General features: G+C 44.1%; 1 protein-coding gene across 8 annotated transcripts in view; it reads right to left on the bottom strand.

Annotated features, from left to right (window-relative positions):
• The window catches only part of Crebrf (CREB3 regulatory factor), a 75,420-nt gene extending 63,495 nt beyond the window's left edge, over positions 1–11,925 (bottom strand). For 4 of the 8 annotated variants that reach the window (XM_059270240.1, XM_059270246.1, XM_059270245.1 and 1 more), the window contains exon 1: positions 11,760–11,918. The gene's annotated coding sequence lies outside the window, so the exon portion shown is untranslated. The other 4 variants (XM_059270241.1, XM_059270248.1, XM_059270242.1 and 1 more) reach the window with 4 other exon arrangements.
• Between the last annotated feature and the right edge of the window lie 12,466 nt (positions 11,926–24,391).

Below are 24,391 nucleotides of genomic sequence, written 5' to 3'. Positions count from 1 at the left end.
TATTTTTGCTCACGTTTTCCTTCTTCCTTGCTTTCACTGACAGTGACATCTCTGAGACTAATCATCATATTCCTTTGTCTATTTCACTACAGTTCTAAAACTAATGCTTTTTTGTGGGACAGAATTGGGCAGCTTGGCTGACAATGAATGAAAAATCTCTGAAGACCACAGATCCTTGGGGACAATGAGTCAGAAGTAAAGCACTCTTCTTACTCAATGAGGTCATTAGAAAGAAGTCTGACATTCAATACTTACTTACCGAGCACAGCACTCCATGTGTGCCAAGTATCTTACAACAGCTTCCTAATTTGTCTTAAAAACACTAGTATCAGATAGTAAAAGTATTAAAAGTTGAACTCTTTTTTTATTTCCCAGAAAACTCTGTATGAATGAGTTGATTTTAGAGACCTACAATAATTCTTGTTTAGGGAGGAGAGGATAAAGGAATATGATTTAAAATGTAAACAAGGTAAGTAAAGGTTTATACCTTTAATCCCAGCACTCAGGAGGCAGAAGCAGGTGGATCTTTGTGAGTTTGAGGCCAGCCTGGTCTACAAAGTGAGTTCTAGGACAGCCAGGGCTAACACAGAGAAACCCTGTCTCAGAAAAGGGAAAAAAAAGGTAAAAAACCAACTCAATCCAGGCTTTGAACTGACATAAATGTCATTTATTCAAACTGTTTAAAAGAATCCATCTCCCTTAACAGTTTTCTCAATTGTTCTACAGAAATCTATAAAACACAAGAAGAGAAACAGTATGATTAGAAGCAGCAGCTTAAAACCACACACTTGCTGGTCCAAGGTGCAATGAATACAGAGTATGCACCAAGACCAGGAAACTCTTGAAGGTACCCTCCCAACTCTAGTACTCCTGTCCCCAGAGACTCAAGGCTGCTCTTCAAAACTCACTGTTCCCTTCTGTCTGGGATTTCACACCTCTTCAATGATGAAACAGGCTGTATCATAAGCATGACACTAAGGAACAAGGTCGGTAACAGGTTATAGACACAAGGCTAGAGGAACTATGGAGTGAAATTTGTAGTCACCTCTTTTCAACTCAAACACAAAAGCTAAGTGTTGTTTTAGCTTATTGCCCAGAAAGACTTCTATAAGAAGGAGATTCTAATACTCTGCTTATGATGGACATAATGACCTGGCGGTGTTGGCACACACCTTTAATCTCAGCACTTAGGAGGCGGAGGCAGGTGGATCTCTGTGAGTTCGAGGCCAGCCTGATGTACAGAGTGAGTTCTAGGACAGCCAAGGCTGTTACACAAAGAAATCCTGTCTTGAAAAAGCATGTGTGTATACACACACACACACACACACACACAAGATGGACATAGTAGCCTAAACTTGCCATTCTAGCACTAGGGAGAAGCAGATGCAGAGGCAGCAGCATGATGATTTGAAGCCATCTTAGATTACTACTGAGTTTCACAGTCTGGCTTAACACAACAGTCTGGGCCTCTACCAGAGGTCTGTGTTTGGGTTCCAGAATCCACGTTGAGTGGTTCATAATTGCCTATAACTTCAGCTCCAGGGAATCCAACAACCTCTTTTGTCCTTCATCAAACCCATACGCATGTGGCACACACAGATAACATACACACACAGGTAAAAAATAAACCTTCAGAAAAAAAAATGGGCCAGTGAGGTGGTTCAGTGCTCATCTGTTCTAAGAGGACCTGAGTTTGGTTCCCAGAACCCATGTCAGAAACCTTACAACCACTTCTAATTCCAGCTCCAGAGGTTCCCATCCCATCTTCTGGCCTCAGTGAGCACATAGCACATACATGATACACACATGCACACAGAGACACATATACATTTTTTAGATCCTAAAACAACAGCAACAACAAAATCTAGAAATAGTGGCTCAAGCCTATCCCAAAGCTCAGGAGGCTGAGGCAGAAGTACTGCTCAAAGTTGAAAGTTAGTCTTACACAGTAAGTTCTGGGACAGCGGCTACAGAGCGAACCTTGTCTCAAAAAACCAAAACAAAGCAAAGCTCAAACAAAGACAACCCTAAGAACTACCACACAAAAGTTTTTTTCCTTTTTGGTTTTTTAAGTCAGGGTCTCTCTACACAGCTTTGCTATCCTGGACCCTCTACGTAGAACAGTCTGGCCTAGTCTTTCCCCTTTTTATAATTTTTTTTTCTTGTTGCTGTTCTTTTTTCGAAACATAGCCTCACTATTACATAGCCCAATCTGGCCTCAAACTAATGATCCTTCTGCTTCAGCCTCCAAAATGTTGTGATTACAGACAAGCACCACTATGTCAGGAAAGGGTTCTATTTCTTAAGTAAATATTGGGAATATCATTCCAGACACTTACTTGCCCTTTTACTTGCTCTCTTACTTTGTTGGGATATTGTGATTCTGTGATTCAAGTGTATAGCCAGAACACAAAATAGGCCATCAATAAATGAAGGCCATTTCCTCAGATTCCTTCTTTGGTATTTAATCAAGTTCCCAGGATTCTGCTGTTATAAAGATATAAACCCAAACCGAGTTCAAAATCTAATTCCCAAACTTATCACAAAAACTCAGCTGCCTGGAATTAAAGTGAGTAAGGGATACTCAGAGCTGAGACTGGTGGCACAGGCCTATAATTCCATCTTCTAGGGCAGTTCTCAACATGTGGGTTATGACCCCTTTAGAGGTCTTAAGGGCCCTTTCGAAGGGATGGAATAGCAGATATTCTGCATATCAGATATTTATATTACAATTCATAACAGTAGCAGAATTAGTTATGAAGTAGCAATGAAAGTAATTTTATGGTTGGGGTATTAAAAGGTCGAAGCATTAGGAAAGTTGAGAAACACTGTTCTAGGGGATGGGTAAAGGAGAACTGCAAGTTCAAGACACAGCTCAGGCACTCAAACCAGGTATCTCTCAAAAAGTTTAAAAAAGGGGCTTGGAGTATATATACCTCAGTAGTGGAGCACTTGCTACCATGTAGGAGACACAGGTGCAATCCCAGTTTGCAAAAGATATAATAAAATACATTTACTCAGGCCATTCAAGGTTATTTACCACTCTTGTCTCAGCTTTCTGAGGGTCACTATGAATTATGCTGGCTCTATCAGCAAAATGATCTCGGGATTCACAAAACAGTTCACAAACCTGCCAGCTAATCATTTCTGTAACATCAAAGAATTAGCATGGAGATTACAAAGGAAAAGAGCCTCTTCACTACTATTACTGCTCCACAACTGCACAAGTCCTAACTTTTTCTTATAGTTACACTGGCTTCACCACAGATTCTGGGCAACTCAAATCTATAATACTTAAAATAGTTTCTAATAAATGGAAAGTTTGATCTATGCCATACTTATCTCTAAAAGGGTCCAAATAAACCAAAGAAGCGAAACAGACTATTCCAACTGTCAAGAAAACATAGCACTGAACAGAATTAGCAGTTAGCCAAGAAGAAAAAAAAGCACAGAATAACCAGAACCCGGTCCCAATCATCCTTCAGGCAGGTACTCAATACTCTTAATACCTCTACAACCAGAAGAATAAAATCTATTTTTAGTAATTTGTTAGCTCTAAACTTGAAGATCTGGAATCAGCAGGATGGCTCAGCAGGTAAAGGCACCTATCACCAAACCTCACCACCTGAGTTCAACCCCTACAACCTACATGCTGTCCTTTTACCTCCAGATATGTGCCAAGACGAGCTCATGCAAATAAAATAAATAAAAAGTTAACTTTGGGATTTGGAAAATAAGCAAGTTATTATGCTCAGCTATTTAAAAAGGGGAGGGGGTGACCTAACTAATGCATTCGACCAGAAGAAAGTACATTTCAAAGCAGAAGACTGGGCTGAGGATGTAGCTCAGTGGGAATGTAGCTCTGCTGGTAGTCTGAGTGCTTGCACAGCATACATAAAACTCAAATAAACCAGACATGGCAGTACACGCCTGTAATCCCAGCACTAAGGAGATACAGGCAGGAGGAGTTCCAGGTTCAGCCTCAACTACATTGTGAGTTCAAAGATGGCCTAATGCATGTGAGACCCTGTCTAGAAAAGAAAGAAAACTGAAAGCAGAAGTCAAAGTTTGAAAGCAGAAATCTCAAAATGGACCATAGCCAGATTTCAATGCCCACAGAACACTTCTGTTTAGCTCCCATTCAAGGGTTGTTTGGTTTTGGAGGGTTTTTTTTGTTTGTTTTCTGGTTTGTTTTTTTTTTTTAACATTTTAAAAATTTAACTGCCAGCACTTAATTTGGAAATTTCAATCACATTTCTAATTCCTACTATCATTCTCTTGAAGGTAAAAAAATCAGATCTAACCACTCTGGGTACATACTCCCAAGAAGATGACCACTGAACCTTAGTGAGACTACTTCCTCCAAACTAGGCTTCCTGGTTTGCTCTACTCTCTACCCAGACCATTCACGCATAGGCTGCTAAGCTGACAGATGCTCCAAACTACAGATTTTACACACAGTCTATTTATGAAGGTAGCCAACTCCAGGAATTTTCTCTCAGTAGTTCTGCAGGGATGCCAAGTAAAAGGTGGCTAATGTTAGAAAAGCTTTTTAAAAGACTAGCACAGCTGGGTAGTGATAGTGGTGCACACCTTTGATCCCAGCAATTGAGGGGCAGAGGCAGGAGGATCTCTGAGTTTGGGGCCAGCCTAGTCTACAGTTGAGTTCCAGGACAGCCAGGGCTACACAGAGAAACCCTGTCTCAGAAAACTAAAAAGACTAGTACAAAAATGTTTTCACCCACCATTTACAACAGCCTAAAACCTGAATCAATTCAACAACCATCTACTGGTGAGCAGAAAATCACTGTGGTATAGCCACAGAATAACTGACAGGACCAAACACAGGTCATCTCAAGAGCATGAGAGATCAGACTCAAAGGACAATGTAGTGCATAACTTCATTTATATAAAATTCCACTGCTGACCATAACAAGACAAACAATTTCATGCCTGGGACCTGTGGTGAGGGAGGAGGGCTAACCACAAAGGAGACAGGCATTGTACAGTGATAGGAATATTACAGATTTAATCACAGCAGTAGCTAGATGGTAGTATTTATTAAAACTCAAAATTCTGTGAACTTTTTTTCCTTCTTTCATTTTTTTTGCATGGGCAATACTGAATCTGAATTAAGTTTCACCTATGTGACATTTGTTAATAATACTGATTTTAAAAAGGTATCTATCTGGGCATAGTGGCACATGCCTGTAACCTCAATATTCAAGAGACTCAGGCAGGTGTATTGCCAGGAGTTCAAGGCCAGTTTGAGCTACAGAGTGTCTCACACCAACCTGGGCTATATTATGAGATCCTGTTTCAAAAAGCAAAATAAGGTGGGTGTGGTGGCATACTTCTTTAATCCCAGTAATCAGAAGACAGGTGGATCTCTGGGAGTTCTATGCCAGCCTGGTCTACATAGTGACCACAAGGCTAGCTAAGGCTACAGAGTAAGATCCAGTCTCAAAAAAAATTTAAAGTTAAAAAAATGAAGGCTGACTTGCCACCAGGCTTGATGATCTGAGTTTAATTACTCCAGACCCACATAGTAGAAAAAGAAGTGACTCCTGAGAGTTTCCTCCAAAAGCACACCATTGCCTATGTGCACACAGGTACACATTCATAAATAAATGCAACAGAAATAAAAGTCAATTTAGAAAGAGTAAAAAAAATAAGTGCAACAGAAAAAAAAATTAAAAAGCAAAATGAAATGAAAGAGTAAAAGTAAAACCTTTTAAGAGTGGAAGAAATGAGGATAAGGGTCAAAATCACAGGTATCTGGGTACCTATAAATCAAGAAAGAGGCAAAGAGGTGAGTGGGTCAGACCCTAGTCAGAGACTAAAAGCCAAATGTAGTAGAACATGCCTAAAATCCTAGCACCTGAGAGGCTGAAGTAGGACAAATGGCACAAGTTTGTTGCCCATCTGGGGTCACTGTCTCAAAAAAAAACAACTCTCTCTCTCTCTCTCTCTCTCTCTCTCTCTCTCTCTCTCTCTCTCTCTCTCACACACACACACACACACACAGAGAGAGACAGACAGACAGACAGACAAACACCGAATAGTGACATTGTAAAAGGCCATCTGACTTTAACATTTTTTATAATATTCCTTTGTATGTGTGAATGCACAAATAAGTCAGAAGAAATCTTGTAGGAGTCTGTTCTCTTTCCACTAGTGAACTGAACTCAGGTTATCAACCTTGGTGGTTAGCATCTTTACCCACTGACCCATCTCCTCAGCTCCCCCAGCCTCATTTGACAACATTGATAGAATGCTAGAAGTCTTGCTGTTTTAAGATATGCTGAGTCTTTGTTTAAAGAGATTTATTATTTTTACATGTATGAGTGTATGTATGCCTGTGTTCCACATGCAGGAAGTGCCTGCAGCAGCCCGAAGAGGGTGTAGGAATCTCCTGGAACTGGAGTTACAGATAGTTGTGAGCTGTCATGTGGATGCTGGGAACTATATGGGGTTCCTCACCAAGCACAGCCAGTGCTTTCAAGCCCCTCTACATTAATCTTATAAACAGAAGTACATCCCTAATTCTCCTCTATAACCATAAAAACTTTTTAAAAAAATGTTATTCTTGTAGTGTTTCAAATCCCTCAGTGAATGGCAAGTCTGTGATAGAGAAGGTTGCGGGTCCATTAGGAAAAGCAAGCAGCAGCAAAGGAGGAGTTCATTTAGAGTAGCACCTCAAACCCTCAGACACAGTATTATACTCAAGAAGGTACATGGAGACACCCAAGCAACCCAAAGGGTAAAACCTGCAAGCTTGACGGACATGGTAGTGCATGCCCACCACTCAGGCAGGTAGATCTCTGAGTTTAAGGCCAGCCTGGTCTACAGAGTAAGTTCTAGGACAGCCAGGGATACACATCGAAACTCTTGTCTCGAATAAATAAAGGATCAGCAATCTTAGCCAAGCACTGTGACACAAGACTTTAATCCCAGTACTCAGGAGGTGGAGGCATTTGGACATTTTTGAGCTCAAGGCCAGGCACAGTTACATAGTTAGACCCCATCTTAAGAAAGAAAAGATATTTAAGTGAAAACACAACCCTGTAACAGAAGGTATCAAAGCACCATTGGTGTTGAAAGGACAAAATGGGAAGAAAAAAATTGAATAACTGGAATTGGTAGATCAACATGAGCTTAGAGAACTGCTTACAGACTCTGGAGGGAAAGGTCATGAATTTGGTGAAAAGCAGATAGGACACGGCTAGTGACGGAACAGAACAGTACTATAGTCAGGAAGTAACACGCAAGTCCTCGGCATCTCTCCTAGTTTACTTTGTCCCACAAGTATGAATCAGAGTAGCCAGCAAGAATGATTCTGCAGACACGGCAAGACGGCTCAGTGAATAAAGGCACTTGTCACCAAACATGACAACTTGAGTTTAATCCTTAGGATCCACACAGTGAAAGGAAAGGATTGACTCCTGAAGTTGGTGTCTGATCTTCATGTGCATGCTGTAGCACATGTGTGCCTGTACACACAAACAAATGCAATACAAATGCAAATTTTCTTTTTGAAAAAGAATTTTTGTACTTCTCTTCCCCTAAGAAAAGGGACCATGCTATAAAAATGACCAATTATCACAAACCAGATGTGGTATGGTGGCACACGCCTTTAACGCCAGCAATTGGGAGGCAAAAGAAAGCAGATCTCTGTGAATTCAAGGCCAGCCTAGTCTACATAGAGTGTTCCAGGACAGCCAGGGCTATGTAGAGACACTGTCTCAACCCCCACTGTCCCCCCCAAATACCCAATTATCACAAATCAATAAAATACAAGGCTCTTGTCAGCATGGTAGTGAATGCCTATAATCCCCCACTGGGAAAAGAGAGGTAGGAGGATCTGGAATTCAGGGTCATATTTCTGGCCACTTAATGAGTTTGAGGCCAGCCTGGCCAAAATGAGACTCTATCTCAAAAAAACAAACATCACAGAACAGCAACAAAACAAGTTGTAGCCCAGGTTGGGCAAAATAATGAGTTCAAGGCCAGCCTGGCTAAATACCAAGACTTAAGTCTCAAAAAGAAAAAAAAAAAAAAAGCACCTTTAAAACAAACAGAACTATACCAATAGTTACTTTAAACAGTTTCAAAACATCTACATAGATATAAAATTCTAAATTAGGATGGTGCCTTGTGTTTCCACAGTGAAGCTTTTCAAGGCAGGAGATACTTACATTAGGCTATTGAGCCAATACTGTCTGAAGTGTGTATTTACATCCTCTGCAATTCCCTACCACCTGAGCACTTCAAACTCAACCAATATCTTCAAACAGAGGTTATCAATAGGCTACCCGTAGGCACAGCTTGCTCTTGAAAAAAAAAAAAACAAACAAACACAAGAACCTACATTCTCTATGCTGTCTTCTTATCAGTCATCACCAAACAAACTGCAGAGCTGAGCAGTCATTACAGAGATTATTAAATATTTACTACTTAATCCTATGCAGTAAGAAGTTCAACTACTCCTTTCCTGGGATAATTTAGAACTAACAACTGTGCACTATGGCATATCCCTATGATTCCAGTAACAAGAGGCTGAGGCAGGAAGATTGTGGCCTTCAAAGCCAATTTGGGCAACACAGAAAGACCCCACCTCACAGGACCAAACAAAAACAGTGCAACAAATTTATGACCAAGAATGTTTACCTTGGGATGAGACATTACTGAATGTGGTAAAAGTCAGTGAGACCTTTCCCCAAATGGCCAGGTACAAACCTAAACTAATGAATCTCAAAATCTCATCGCCAATCTTGACTAAAAATTAAGCTTAAAAGCTAACAGTGAACTCTGTTTACTATTTTAAAAATCACTACTCTGTCAAGTGTAGTGGCTCACATTTTTAAAATCCCAGCACTCAGGAGGAAGAGAGACACAGACCTCTGTGAGTTCAAGCCAGACTTTTGCTCTAGAACTCAAATAGGTTATTTTCTTCATCAAAGTTTGTTTTCAGTTTGTTATACAACATTCAGTATGACAAAGTAAATGGAGAACCCAAAATTGGTCCTGGAAATATCTTTTTTCTATTCTTACTATACTAAAAATCCAGAACTAGTCACAGTGGTACTTGTCTGTAGTCCAGCACGGAAGAAATACTTGAGGCCCTGGAGTTCACAACTAACTGGCCTACAAAGTGAAAAACCCTGTCTCAACAACAGTAACAATTCTTTAAACCCCAAAGCTTACTGATTTACTTACTTACAATTTTTTAAACCCCAAAGTATATTAAGCATATAAAAGAATTTTAGTCAAAATAAGTTCTGGTTATTTATTTGCCATTCTTAAGAAATTATTACATAAGCAATGAAGCCGAGCGGTGGTGGCGCACACCTTTAATCCCAGCACTTGGGAGGCAGAGCCAGGCGGATCTCTGTGAGTTCGAGGCCAACCTGGGCTACCAAGTGAGTTCCAGGAAAGGCGCAAAGCTACAGAGAAACCCTGTCTCGAAAAAACAAAAAACCAAAACAAAAAAACAAAACAAAACAAAAAAAAAAAACGTAAGCAATGAAAACTGCCTTGAATAAGTATTGTAGGTATCAGTGAAACAATTCTTGCTTGGTTTTAACTTTAGCTATACCCTTTTATAACTGATTATGCCATTATAGCAAATTGTGACTTAGCAATACAATATTAAGTGATGAAATATAGGGCTAATATTTTATTTACTATAAAAATTATACTTAGTGGGGCAGTGGTGACACACAACTTTAATCCCAGCACTTGGGAGACAGAGGCAAGGCAAATCTCTGAGTTCAAGGCCAGCCTGATCTACAGAGTGAGTTCCTGGACAGTCAGGGCTACATAAAGAAGCCTGTTTCCAAAAAACTAAATAAATAAATATTATACTTAATTTTTTAAATATATCAAATAATCTGAGGTTATATTTTTACATAGTTTTAACAAAACTGAGGATAAAACTAATACCAAAGTTAATGAATAATTTATTTACCATTTAAGATTATTCTTCAGCTCAACTCTCGAAGAGCATCTTGGAAGATGATGTATCTACAGTATGTTCCTACTCCTAAGTGCTTAAACAAAGATGTATCAATAGCCTGGTACCTTTGACAATATGAATGTGGTCATAGGCTATAAGCTCACACTAACAGAAGCTTAAATAAGCATTTAACAAGGCTAACATGGTGCCAAAACAATCACAACACAAATAAGTGATTTTCTAATTACATATCCACACCATTTCCCCCTTGGATGTAGCTCTCGGTTATTTTAGATTAGAGAACACTGAAAAATAATATTTTAAAATACAATCAAGTGACAATCATTTTACCAGAGATCACATGATTTACAAAGAACTCTTATTTTCTGCTTTTTAAAAGTCAGGCCTTGATCCTCTTTCTCACCTGCTGGTACTGGAAAGACAAAAAGTCCTAAAGACCTTTCAAACCTAAATACTTTTCTCACGGATTGGTTTTCTCATGAAGTTGATGTATGTCAGCTTCCAATTTATGTGAGCAAGAGAGGCAAATTAAGACTCAGAAGCACAGGAGCCTGATCTCTGGAAGGTGTCCACATGAAAAAAAAAGAAAAAAAAAAAAAGAAAACCCCGCCCAGCCCTCTACTTTCTCTGCTTTTCCAGACCCAGTTTTCTCTTTGCAAAACCCAGAAATGCAGAAGTTCCTCTGATTGACTGCCTCTACCCGAGGCCTGGTACAAAAACAGACCGCTAAATACCCAAATACCCCCTCTTAAGGGAATTATAAGACTCAAGCCCGCTCAGAAACAGCAGAACGACTTGCTTTCTTGGGTTAAAGGAGGGCGATTACAGGGTTTGGCGGCAGGATTTGTCAAGCAGCGGAGGGCCAAGCAAGCGAGAGAAGCCAGAGACTAAGCTCCATCTAGTCCCAGGAACCGCCCCCCTGGGAGGCTAGACCGCCCTAGGTACTTCCCAGCCACCTCCACTCGGGAGTAGCAGAGCCGGGTCGGGCTCCTCCAGGTGGCTTCCGGGTCCGCTGGGACTCCAGCCGACACTCGGCCCGCCCCCGGCCGGGCTCTCGGCCCTGAGCCCCGTCTCCGCCCCGCTCAGTGACCCCCCACCCCCGTTCCCTCCCATCTAATATGGCCGCCCCGCCCGCCCCACCCCCGGCACAGCCTAACTTACTGGAGGCCCGCGGCACCGCCTCCCTGCGCCCATTGGCGCAAGGGCCTCCGCTCGCCTCCTCCATTGGACAGCATCGGCCGCCACTCGCTTGCGAGGGCTCCGCCTCCGGGCCGTTCAAGCTGCTTAGAGAGGACATATAAACAAATCCCGAGAGGGAGGCCCCCGTCGCCCGCCGCCTCCTGGGAGGGGCCGGTGTGGGGGGGAAGCAGTGGCCCTACGAGGCCCCTGACCGGAGTTCGCCTGGCCCGCGCCTCTGCCCCTAGCCCTCCGAGCGCTAGCCGTGCCGGCCTCCCTCACACGCCCCTCTCCTCCCCTCCTTCCCGGCCCCTCCCACCCGCTCGCCGCTCTGACAGGCCGGTTGCCGGCAGCCGCGGCCCCCCGCTCCGGGGAGCGCAAAGGGCCGGACCCTGGAGGGGCCGGGCGCCCGTCCCCGCGCCCGCCTTTTATGTAACCGTCGGCCGCGGAAGCAGCCTGGCCCAGCTCGCACCGGCGGCCCCGCTCCGCGCGCTCTCGGCCCGGCGGCCCCCGCCCCGCTCGGCCGGAGCCAGGCACCCGCGCCCCACGCCCGCAGCCCTCCGTCGCCGCACCCCGCCCGCCCGTGCGGACGCTCGGCACTCACCTGAGGCTGAGGGTGGCTCAGGCGCTGGGTTCGGCCGCGCTACCGCAGCCGCGGCCCCTCTCCATGCTGCCTCGGGTTTGTTTTGTTTATGTCCTTCCTGACGGGTTCCCGGAAATCGCGTGACTCGCCCCCCTCACGTGGGCCGCGGCGAGGAGGAGGAGGGAGGCGGGGGCCCGCCGCCCGGGGCCAATCGCGAGGCGCCCTGAAACCCGGCCAATCAGAGGCTCGGCCCGGCCGGCGCCGTGTCACGTGGTGCCAGAGGGGCGGGTTGCCGGGGAAAACCAGGAAGAGAGGGCGGAGCGGGGGCTCCCGAGACTGCTGCTGAGCGTGGGCGTGGGCCGCCGGGAATGGCGAGCTGCAAGCTCGCGTTCGTGCATGATGTTCTTTTCAGAGGCTTCCATATTCAGCCTGTAGGCTCAGAACTAAGATGAGGCCCGAGGTGTCCGAATGCTCACTTTACAGTTTAACTGAACCACAGGGGACTAAAGGAATACTAGTTAGTTAAGTGGCTGCATCAATATTCTGTTTCGTAAATGACATCTCAGTTCCGAATTGGCCTTATTCGTCAACTAATATTTATTAAGCCTGAATCCCCAGGCCCTGGATCAGCGGCCTGCACCTTTGAGATAGGATCTGTATTCAGCTGTACAAACTGCTACTAGATGCTCTCTAGACAAGCCTGTCTAACCGGTGATCCTGTGATTTGCTTAGGACTCTTAATCCTGTTGATAGTTTGTTAGATGTGTAGTATGTGGTTGGTTCATTATCTCAAATAGTTCTCCTAACAGATACATTGCAATAAGAGAACCATTTTTCAAAAGGAAAAAAAATCTCAGAGGAATTAATTGTTCGAGGAAATAACGTACCTAGTTATCACAGCCTGTGTTTCCAGAATTCTCTTTGTACTTCTGGGTGTGGGGTTACAGGTCTGCACCAGCACACACATATGAACACAGAAAACGTATTTTCTTAAGCGCAGGAAAGAAGATTAAAGGACAGAGAAACTTCAACAGATTCCCTCCAAATATCAGTACCCTTGGGAGTACCCTCCATTGAAAACGTGGCTTCAGAGCTGGGGATAGTGGTTGACCCTTTTGATGCCACCACTCAGGAGGTGGAGGCAGGAGGATGTGGAGTTTATTCTTAGCTACACTGAGTTGCAGGACTGCTTCATGAGACCAGGCCTCAACCCATCCTTACAACCTCTTAAAAATAGAACCATGGCCCCCAACACAAATGCATAGATCCAGGCAAGTATCAAATGTCACAATCATGGACTAGGATGGGATGTGGTGACACACGTCTGTGACTCCAGCACTGGGAAGCCTGGGGCAGGTGGATCTTCAAGGCAAGCCTGAGCTACATTGTGATAGTCTCCCTGTTTCAATAGCAAGCAACCATGAACTTGGGAATGAATAAGATTTGCTTAGATCATGAGCCTGAAGGAGGTTGAGTGGGACTAGCAAGGTCACTCACTCATCCTCTGCCCTCCATGCCAGACATATAGCCAGTCACTATATTACTTAGTAACAACCTGAATCCTTGTTTCACCACGTGTGAAACAGAACAAATTATCTAAACTTGATGAATCTAAATTTCTACCTTTGTAAAAATGGAATTGGTGTGAGAACTGAGTGAAATAATTCACACAGGGTTGGTAAAATGGCTTAGTGAGTAAAGTACATGTCACCTGAATTTGAATGCCAAGAATGCAAAAGCTGGGTGTGTATCAGGGACATCTGTAATCCCAGCACTCCTGCAGGGAGATGGGAGTCTGAGACAGGAGAATCCCAAGAAACTCATGGGCAAGCCAGCCTGGCACACACAGTGACGATGAGACCATATCTCAAACAGGGTGGAAAGCATGTATGGACATCCAAAGCTGGACACCATGACAAATGTGCATGCCCACATGCACACACGAGTGCAAGCATGCATACACACACATTGTATACCCACATGCAATAAAATAAAATACATACAATAAAATAAAAAGATAGCTTAAAAAATGAGTCATATATAGCACTTACCAGAGTGCTTGGCATATAGTTAGCACATGATGAACAGCAGTAGTATTAGACTATCTCAAGAGCATCATTTAGAAGACCAGCTCTAGACTAAACAGCAAGTAAGGATAACTCTAGACAACTCAGCAATTTAACGGCCACTAGACCAGGCCAACCTTAAACTTGTGGCAATCCTGCCTCTGCCTCCTGAGTACATGCATTACAAGAATAAACCACCATATACCACCATATTAGGCTAAAGCAATTTTTGGAGCCCAGATTAATAGGTAACTGTAGATGCATAGGAAGAAAGTAAAGCAGTAGATCTCTCCCCTAGAATCCAAGCACACAGTAGGACCCCAATACCCAATGATTCGACGAGTATTTACTACATGGGAACTAAACAGATTATAATTATCTTGTTAAGTCTGACAAACTTTCCCCATGAGGTGGAATAGAAAATTGAAAAGCAAATAGAAAAAAAATTGGCTTGAGAAGTTGGAGCCACATCCCTGGACTGACTTATGTGATGTTCATGCTTTAAATTTCCAGAAGTTTCCCCCTTGCTTATCCTCTCAGAGTGCCATATTTGGAAGCTTTCCAGCAGATGGATAGCCCTTCTGTTATTATACTACCTTTCAGACATAGGCATTTGCATAGCTACCAGGCAGCAGACTCCTATCCTATCACAAGGCTCTGCCATTAGTGGCACCTGCTGATAAGTTACACTGTTGTGCAGCCTTTGTGTTTTCTGTTGTCTAGGAAGGGACAGAGTTTTGTCCAGTGGAGACTTTCCATCAAAGTCTGTTACTGACTGTATCCTGCTCTGAACTGAATGAAATCACAGGCTCCTGATTGATCTGGGTTTCTTTGGGCTTTCTGCAGCCAGATTCTACCACACAGTTGGCAGAAAGACTCAGGGATAGTGCTGGCTTGAGGATTGGGAGGCTTTTATTCTAGCCACGAAGTGGTGGCCAGCTGGCATTACCCCTTCCAAAAGTGTGTAACAACGCTCCTCGGAAAAAACTCATGTAGTAAAACAGCCTGAATCAGAAAAACAAGACTTTACACAACGATGAGACAATGATACAAAGTAAGAGATACAGAGGATGTCACTAAATTCCTCAAAGTAATTTATTGTTCAATAGGTAGCATTCAGATATGGTATAACATTCAAAAGCTCCAAAAGATCCAGGCATGGTTGCTTGTGCCTCTTTTCCAGTAAGTCAGTCTAGGCTACATTGTGAGTATGTACCTTGTCTCAAAAAATGAAAGTACAAAAGTGTTTCTGGTGACTGTGAAGTCGTTGGGATTTGTGGAGACTTCCCAGGTGTTCCCCAGTATACACAGACATCTCTCTCACTTTAAACTTGAATGTGCAGAGGGCTGAAGCAAGTGAGGTGCTTGACTCCAGGGCTTTGAGGCCAGCCTGGGGAACACAGGGTGTCCCTCTTTCAAAAATAAAATGATTCAGGGAATGGAGGTGCACACCTTTAATCCTAGCACTCAGGAGGCAGAGGCAGGTGGATCTATGTGAGTTCCAGGCCAGCCAGGGCTACACAGTGAGATACTGTCTCAAAAACAAACTAACAAACTAACTTTGGCCAAGACCCTAATTTGAGCTATAATATCCAAGGTGACCAGGGTTCTAGATTGTTCCCCATAAGAAATTTAGACACAGCAGATCGTGCTTTATGATCCTGTATGCTCTAGCAGAGTGCCCAGCCATGCATAGCTGTGCTGGCAAGAGCAACTGAAAATTTGGATGATGTGAAAAACACAGAAATTGTTTTTAAGAAAAGTTGTCAAATGCTTTGCATTTTCTTACTATTTTGTTTGTTTGGAGACAGGGTCTTATGTAGCTAAGCCTGGCCTTGGACTCCTGATCCGCCTGCCTTTGCATCCCAAGTGCTGGGATTACAGATGGGCAACCCCACACTCAACCCTACATTGCCTTATGACCTAAAGATTGCACTGTGTGAATCCTCATTAGAACAGACTGAGTCCTGCTTGCTGATTCTGCACACATCTTTTTAAGTGTCAACCTTTTGGGACTAAGTGCTTTTTCTCTGGACAACTTGAGACTGTGGGATACAGTCAGGAGTCGCAGCTTCAAAAGTGAGAATAATTAACTCGAAGCTGGAAAATCTCCAGGAAAAGCTGTGTCCCTCTGACACTCAGCACTGACTTTTCCCTGAGAAGATGACAGTATTTCTGAGAGGTGTAAAAGAGACTCATTGATGCTGGCAATTGGATCTCATCCCTCATTCATCTCATCTAAAAAGCATTCTTTGGGTTGGGGGAGATGTTATTCTCACTGTGATCTCTCAACTGGACAGTGTCCTTATGTGATAGCTCTGAGCCTCAGTTTCTTATTTTTCCCTGAATACACCAAGTTCAGCCCCCAAATACCCCATTATTTATCTATCCTGATTTCCCAGCCTACCCCATACTCAGTACCAGGCCTGCCATGATATAGGGCAGATGGATCTGCCTATGAGCAGATTAAGATTGTGGATCTGATGAGCAGATTAAGATCCAAACCTTATCCCATCTTCCAAGGTTCAAGACCCCTTTCTCCTCTGTGCAGTCTACTCCCCCGCCCCCAACACACTCCTCTCTGTTCCTCCGTTATCCATCTAAGCAGGCAAGTACTTAACTGCCTTGGATTGTTGGTGTCACTTCTTCAGTGACTCAAGTAGGCATACATGCTAGCATGCTGCCAAGGTACACGTCCAAGCCTATCTTTATCTAGCATGCCGCCGAGTTACACGTCCAAGCCTATCTTTATTGACAAACGAGGGAAAGGAAAGAAGTAGATATGTTTGTAAAGTGCTGAATGTATACACGTGAGACACTGTCTTCGCCCTGAAGGACCTCAGAACCTAGTGAGGGAGAATGAGAGAATTCATGAGAAGGGACCCTCATGCTGATTTGAAGAGCAGGACACAGCCCTCAATGTTAGCTTCCTTGGGCAAATTGCTAACCCATCTGATACTCCATCCCTGGCCTCACAGGTTGACCTTAAGGACCGAATGAAGGACTCTGGTGCATAAGAGGGTCTCTCATCTCTGCCTCTCTGGGAGGAATGCGACTAGAAACTTCTTAGACGAGAGCCAGTAGAAAAGAAAAATGTCTCCTGGCAGAGAGGCAGTGGCAGGCAGCTGGGATTGTTCTCTTATCTTCCAATGCAGCATTCTTGTCAAAATTGTTTCATCTCTTTTGCTGACTGAACACTTCTGGGACAATGAATTGGGTTTTTTAATTTTGTTTTATCAGTGCTGAGCTGAACATACAATGTTCGGATCAGTGGCTGTAAGTGATAGCAAATCAGGAGGCCAGGGAGTGAGAACAGTCTAGTGTTTGTTGTAGAGAGACTCCCTACACACAGGTATAATAAGACTTCTGTTGGTGAGGCCAGAGTGGGAGGATGAAAGCCGAAAGCAAAGGGACAGATGATAAGCAAGAGGCAGGAACCCAGACCCGAAGCCATAATAGCTTGTTGAACTAGGAGAGGAGGCGTGTTCCAAAAAAACCCAAACTGGTATAACACTGCTCTCGAGTGCAGGAAGTAAACAATTCAGAAAGGGTTCTAAGGGAAAGAAGTCATACAAAGCTAAAAGTGGAGAGGGTGGAGCTGGGGTCCTCCTCAACCAAAGGTTTGATTTAATGGAAATTTACGAAGTCACACGTTTCCCTGAGCTATAGGAAAACTCAGGACTTGCCCCTCAGCTTGTTTTCGGTTTTAGTTTTCATTCTGTTTTCCACAAAGCCTCGGCTCATGACAGTGTAATTACACAACTGCAGCAGTGGGTCACAAAGCATGACAAACAGACCCAATAGCAGTTACAGATGTTGTCAAGAGAGGCAGTGCTCAGAGAAAAGGCCAAGTCCCCTCCTCAGCGCTTAGCCCCTAGGGCATCTCTCTAGGTCCGCCAAAGACAGCCTGCCTTTCCAAACACCCCAACTGCACCTGCTAGGGCTGCAGCTAGCACCCGTCTGCCAGAGGGAGTCCCCTCTTCCCAACCTGGCAAAGGAAGAGGCCACCTCTCCAAAAGTGGACTAATGATGGAATTGACGTGGGAATTACAGCAAAGTATACAGCAGTTACCCCTCCTCCCAACAAAGGCAGCAAGGACAGGGTTTAGGCTCCTGAAAACACCACGGGAGAAGGGAGGGTCCAGTGGGGGGTTTCTTCTGTTCTGAGGGTTGTAACTGAAAAGTTGGGAATATTAGAACGGAAGCAAAATGCCCTGCTCCAATCCAGTTAAAGTCTAGCAACAGGCCTGACACATGGCAAACACTGCCTAAATGCTAGCTACTAATATTGTAATTATTATTTTGAAGTACAAAGGCTTGAACCCCATCCTAGGGCTCTGCGATGCTAGGCAAGTCCTCCAGCTCCTTTTTATTTTTAGTTTGGAACAGGGTCTCACTAAGTTGCACAAGCCGGCCTTGAACTTGTATTCTTCCTGCCACAGGCTTCTGAGAAGCTAGGAGTAAGGCATGCACCATTACATCTGGCTGTTACTACTAATAAAAATGGTTCTTAAACATTTCTGGGGGCCTACAGAAAGCCATAGACATAAGGATATGTGGATCCCAGCTAGGAACCTTGGATATGAGTTTGAGGCCAGCCTGGTCTACAGAGTGGGTTCCAGGATAGCCAGGGATATACAGAGAAACCCTGTCTGGAAAAACAAAACAAAAACAACAAAAAGCAAACAAAAAGAATCCTTGCTCAAAACTGACTGAGAGATTGAGACTGTCCTAGGTGATGCATGCCTGTAATGCTGGGACAGGAGGAGTACAAGTTCAAGGCTAGGTGAGGGTGGGAGGGTGGGGAGTACAGCCCAGTGGCTAAGCAGTTGCCTTACAAAACACATGCACAAAGCTCTGGGTTCTGTACTCAGCACCATAAAAACGGAAAGAAAGAGAAAAGCTATCATCACAAGTTTCAACACAGGGAAGAGCACCAGAGAGTCTTTGTAACTTTAAACACTTGTGACATTGCATCATGTAAGCTCGATTCCCAAAGATCAGAATTGACTAAAAAAAGTCATCTCCCTTGAGATTTTTTTCCCCCATACTAACTCTAAGTAAATGAGCATCGTTAAATAGCTCCTTCGCGCAAGACTGTGGGGATCAAATACCGGAACAAGCCTGCTGTGGTGGCTTACTCCTGGAATCCAGGCAGGATTTCTAAGCACTCAAGGCCAGATTCATCTACACCATGAGTTCTAGGCCAGCCAGGGCTACACAGTAAGACCTCGTCTCAAAACAACCAAACTAAACAAACAAATGACAGGTGTATTGACAGAGATAAGCAAAGATTGCTGTGAAAACCAAGAGGAGCCGAGTAGCTCCAGGCCAGAGCCTGGGCTCTACAAAGCTAAGTGGAGAGGAGGGAGGTGTTCCTGCACAGGGATGATGCTTCCCCCTACCCACCCCAAACCCACCCCCGACTCTAAGGGCACATGCAAGTCCCATCCTGATTCTGCCCTTCAGGGATGGCTGCAGAGGTCAATATCGTCTTGTACTTGGATGTGCAGGTTTAGGATGCCTGTGGCTACACTGTGGGAATTTCACAGACATTCATCAGGGTCTGCTGACATCATATATATAATTATACACACACACACACACACACACACACACACACACACACACACGAGTCTGTTTTATTTACTTCATAGGATAATATACATAAATTTTTTTGGCAAGGTGGAGGGGAGAGTGGTGCAGACAGCGCCTGAGCCACAGTCCTTTCAGATGGCCCTTCCTTACAGACTCTTTCCTTGTCCTGCCTCTTGGGGATGGATGCGTGAGAGAGAAGGCCTCCAGACAGCTCCTTTCCTCACACAATCATGAATATCCCTAACTTCAGCTGTCTGTGTTGGCTCCTTATCTCTAGCTAGTCCTTCTTGCCCTCCAGACCTAGGCAGCCAGCCCCAGACCCTATCCCCTGCAGACACCGGGGATGTGTCAACATGAACTGTCCATTGCTGAACTTGGCAGTGCCAAGGCTGCTGGATCACTGTGTCCTGATCTCAGTGGATATGCTGCAGCTTCTCCTCTACCAGGAACCTGGTGCACACCTCCCTGTGCTCTTCATCCCTACCCTGCATCCAAGCCAGCACCACAGCTGACCTGACAGCCATGGCCAAGGTAGCTGCTTCGCAGCTTCCATTTATTTCAGTTTACCACATCCCTGGATGTTTCCCTTTCCTGGGCCCTGCAACCTCTTCCCCAGTCAGCCTGGAGTCCTTCAAGCTTCCCCCTTCTGTGAGTTTACTACTAAAGGCCATTTATTTTTATTTCAAAATCCTTTCTCCCAATGTTAGTTTAGTGTTTTTAGTGCCCTTACTTAGTGAATGCACTTTTTTAGGAAGCACTGGATAGGGTGAGTCTGGATGAACACAAAGTAAAAAGATTTATTTTAAAATTTTCAGTTATGTGTACATGTATACGGCTGTATATGTACGGGTGCCAGCAGAGGTCAGAAGAGGGTGTCAGATCTCCTGCAGCTGGAGTTACAGGCAGTTTTGAGCCACCCAGTGTGGGTGCTGGGAACTGAACTTGGGTCCTCTGGAAGAGCAGGAAGTACTCTTAACTGCTGCACTCTCTCTAGTCACTTCCCACTCCCAACACCTGGCCCCAAAATCTTTTAAAAATAGGGGGGAGTTAATGGGGACCAAACCAAGTCTAAGCTCTCTACCACTGTACCCTCCAGCCCTATAAACAATCCTTATTATTTGTCTTCCTTAATGCACAGCACAGTAACTTGTTTACAAGACACTGTTTGCAAGCAGGCTCCTTCTGTACAAGTAGGTGCTGGAAATACCTGCTGAAAAGGTTTAGAGGGCATAGAGAGTTATTCTCAGCTTCCTAAGTCATATTCCTCAAACACCGGCTTACTTTTACAAAACGTCTACCCTGCTTGTTCCATTTTGGGGTGGCAGCCCATGGCAGTAGCGCTCTTTGGTCAGTGTGAAGACACTCTGGAAACCAAGCCAAAATCCTGATGATAGTCTAAAGAATCTTGTTTGGCTAGAAGAACACTGGGGCTTTCTTTAACCCATGTGGGACCCCAGCACATTCATGGCCCCACATTTCCACTTTCTACGTGGGCAGAATCAACATCAATGCTCCCTTTTCATCATCCCACAAGGTCACTGTGAACACCTCCACAAAAGGAAGCCAGAGAGAGGCCTCACACCCTGAAGGGTCTGAACTGCCCAGCTCAGCCAACGCTGTTCACAAGTTCTCTGTGAATCGACTGCTTTTTCCTGACTCAGAATAGTTTCTGTGTCTCAGTAAATCTGGCTTCACTTCCCCGATCCTGAATGCTTAGGGGGGAAAAGGATGTGTTTATACAGCTTAAAGGAAGTACTAACTTTTGACAACAGTCCATAAGAAACACAACCCCCTCCCCAATCATAAAAGTAATGCATGCTTTGTGACAACTTGAAAACTATACAAAATTGTCAAAGACATAATCACAATAATACTGTGAACTACTTCCTACCATGCATTTTTCTGTGGACAGACATTTACAATCTGGAAGGATTTTTCTTTAATATTGCATTATCTTTTGTTAGTAAAGTAATTGCCATTGTTTCTTTTTATTAAGTTATTACATTTGTGTTTGTTGAGACAGGGTCTCGCTAGGTAGTACAGGCTGGTCTGGAATTCACTCTGCAGCCCAGGATGGTCCCAAATTCAAGACCCTCCTATTTCCAAATAGCTTACAAGCATGCATCACACTTGCATATGTGTATGTATATATGTGTGTATATATATATTAATTTTTTTAGAGGCTGGAATGACGGCTCAGTGGTTAAGAGCACTGCTCCTCTTCAGAGGACTTGGGCTTGGTTCCTAGCACCCACATGATAGTTCACAACCATCTGTGACTCCAGTCCCAGGGGATCTGATGCTATCTTCTGGCCACTGAGGGCACTACACACACATGGTGTCTAGAAATACATGCAGGTAAAACATCCATACACATAATTTTTAAAAGTTTTAAAAGGATAAAAATAAAGATTTATTTTAATTTATATATATGTGTGTGTGTGTGTGTGTGTGTGTGTGTGTGTGTGTGTGTGTGTGTTTCCATACGTCTATATACCACTTGTATGTAGGTGCCTGAAAGGTCAAGAGGGTATCGGATCTTGTGACTGGGGTCATGGGCAGTTGTGAACTGACTGATGTGGGTTCTGAGAACGAACTTGGGTCCTCTGGCAAGAAGCACTTTTAATTTCCAAGCCATCTCTCTAGTTCCCCACACAAGCCTTTTCATAGATTACATTTTTGCTGAAGAATGTGCTGAAAAAGTAAAAAATAAATTAAAATCCCTTGAAATCATTTAAAGGTACAGGGGTTTCGATGATAATGGCTCCCATAGGCTTGTGTTTGAATACTTGGTCCCAGGTTGGTAGAGCTGTTTGGGAAGGAGTAGGAGGGTGGCCTGTTGGAGGAGGTGTGTCAGGGGTGGGCTTTGAAGCTTTAAAAGCTTCTCATCATCCCCAGTGAACTGCTTCCTTCCTGTTTGTGGATAAGATGTAAGCTCTCAGCTGCTGCTCTGGCAACATGCCCGCCTGCCTGCTGCCATGCTCCCTGCTGTGATGGTGCTGAACTCATATCCCTCTGGAACTGTACGTCCCCAGTATACCCTTCCTTCTGGAAGTTGGCTTGGTCATAGTGTCTTATGACAGTAATAGGAAAGTAACTAGTACAGAAGGAGATGTTAGTTTTGTTGTTTTTCTTTCCAATCTCTTCCAGATACAGTTTTAAACAGAACTGATCTTCTGTTATTAAATTTGGTAGCAGGAATGACAGCTTTTATTTATCCATCCTCTTGCTTCATCTGTAAGAACTATGCACTTGCCAGGTGGTTGGTGGTGCATGCCTTTAATCCCAGCACTTAGGAGACAGAGGCAAGCGGATCTCTTGTGAGTTGAGGCCAGCCTGGTCTACAGACTGAGTTCCAGGACAGCCAGCCTGGCTGTTACACAGAGAAACCCTGTCTAGAAAAAAAAAAAAAAAAGAAAGAAAGAACAATGCACCATCACACCTCCCTGATAAGCCTCTGGTCTGGGACAGCAATGCTGTTTCCAGCTGTTCCAGGTATAAATATTATTAATGTAGTATTTTGTGTCATTTTCTTTTTAAAATTATGGATTTTCTACAACTTCATCCACTTAAGTAGAAAGCTCTAGAAGGGATGCAGCAGGGAAAATAACATGTACTTGTTGCATAAGTCTTCATTTACATTGTAAATACATCTGTTCTCCAAATAGGGTTGTGGGTTATAATCATTCTAAAATGCTTAGATCTAAGAAAGCATTGACTTTTTAAGAAAGATTTACTTAATTTTATTTTATGTGTGTCAATGTTTGCCTACACATACGTTATGTGCATAATCTAGCACCTGCAGAGTGAGAAGAGTTACAGATAGCTGTGAGGCACCCTGTGGGTGCTGGGACTTAAGCTTGGGTGCTCTGCTGAGCAGCAAATGCTCTTAACCACTGAGCTGCTTCTCCAGCCCACCACTGACTCTCATGTTTTGGAAGATAAAAATCCAATAATTTATTGACTCAGCAATAATTTCAAATCTAGGTGTGGTAGCCATGCCTGTAAGCTCAGCACTCAGGGGGCTGAGGGTGTAGTTTGGGGGCAAATACTTGCTGAGCATGTGCAAGGCCCTGGGGTCCATCCATAGCAACTGGCAGGCTCTTCTAAAGTATGCCAGAAAAACTTCCTCCCTGGGGTGATATGGAGTAGTACCTGCAAGGCAGGAAGGGAGAGGTCCAACCACTCATGATCTCAGGGCTCAGGCCCACTGTACCTTTTTTTGATTTTTCTGGAACCCTCTAAGTCAAATAGCCTATCCAAAAGGGAAACCAGATAGGAAAAACAAGAAACAAAACAGTCACCTGTCCCTCTGTGTCCTATTTTAATAAAGTAGTACAGCCAACCATGCATACGGGATTGGGCCACTTCCTGGGCAAATGTCCTGTGTGTATTATAATTTACAAATCAGCCTCACCATCATTTGGTAATAGCTTTGCATAACAGAAGAGGCAGGTAGGAGCTGGCTACGTTGGCTCACACCTATAATCCCACCTCTCAGGACACTGAAGCCTTAGTCTGATACTGAGTTCAAGGTCAGCTCAAACAGAAACAGCAACAGAAAGTGTGAGGTGAGCAGAGGGCATCCCTGGCACCACTAAACAGACAGTTGAAATGGAATAGCTTAAAGAACTGGGCCTCAAGAATACCTTGACTTCCTGGGCAAACAGAACTCAGCAAGCTTCCCTCAATCTGAGCCGATTTCATTACCCCTTCACCTCAAAGCCACTGACACAGCTACATGACGGTACAGGGACTGCACCTGACCTTTAGAGGCTTGCAATCAACCTTTCTGAGAAATCTTTCATCTCCAGTTTGGCCAAAAGGAATCCCTTTCTTCTCCAGGTGTCTTGCTGCCCTGCTTCATTCACACAGGTGCCATGGGGCCTCAACGGGAGAAAGTCACAGGAGGACTGAGAGACAAAGCTGGAGGTCTAGGCCTTTCATGGCCCTTGAGGGCTCCAGAGCAAGACAGTCTACTGCAGAGCC

This window comes from Peromyscus eremicus, chromosome 8a (genome assembly GCF_949786415.1).
Source record: "Peromyscus eremicus chromosome 8a, PerEre_H2_v1, whole genome shotgun sequence".
Lineage (NCBI taxonomy): Eukaryota > Metazoa > Chordata > Mammalia > Rodentia > Cricetidae > Peromyscus > Peromyscus eremicus.
The sequence above is the reverse complement of the archived record's forward strand: the minus strand, read 5'-3'. Positions and strand labels throughout refer to the sequence as shown.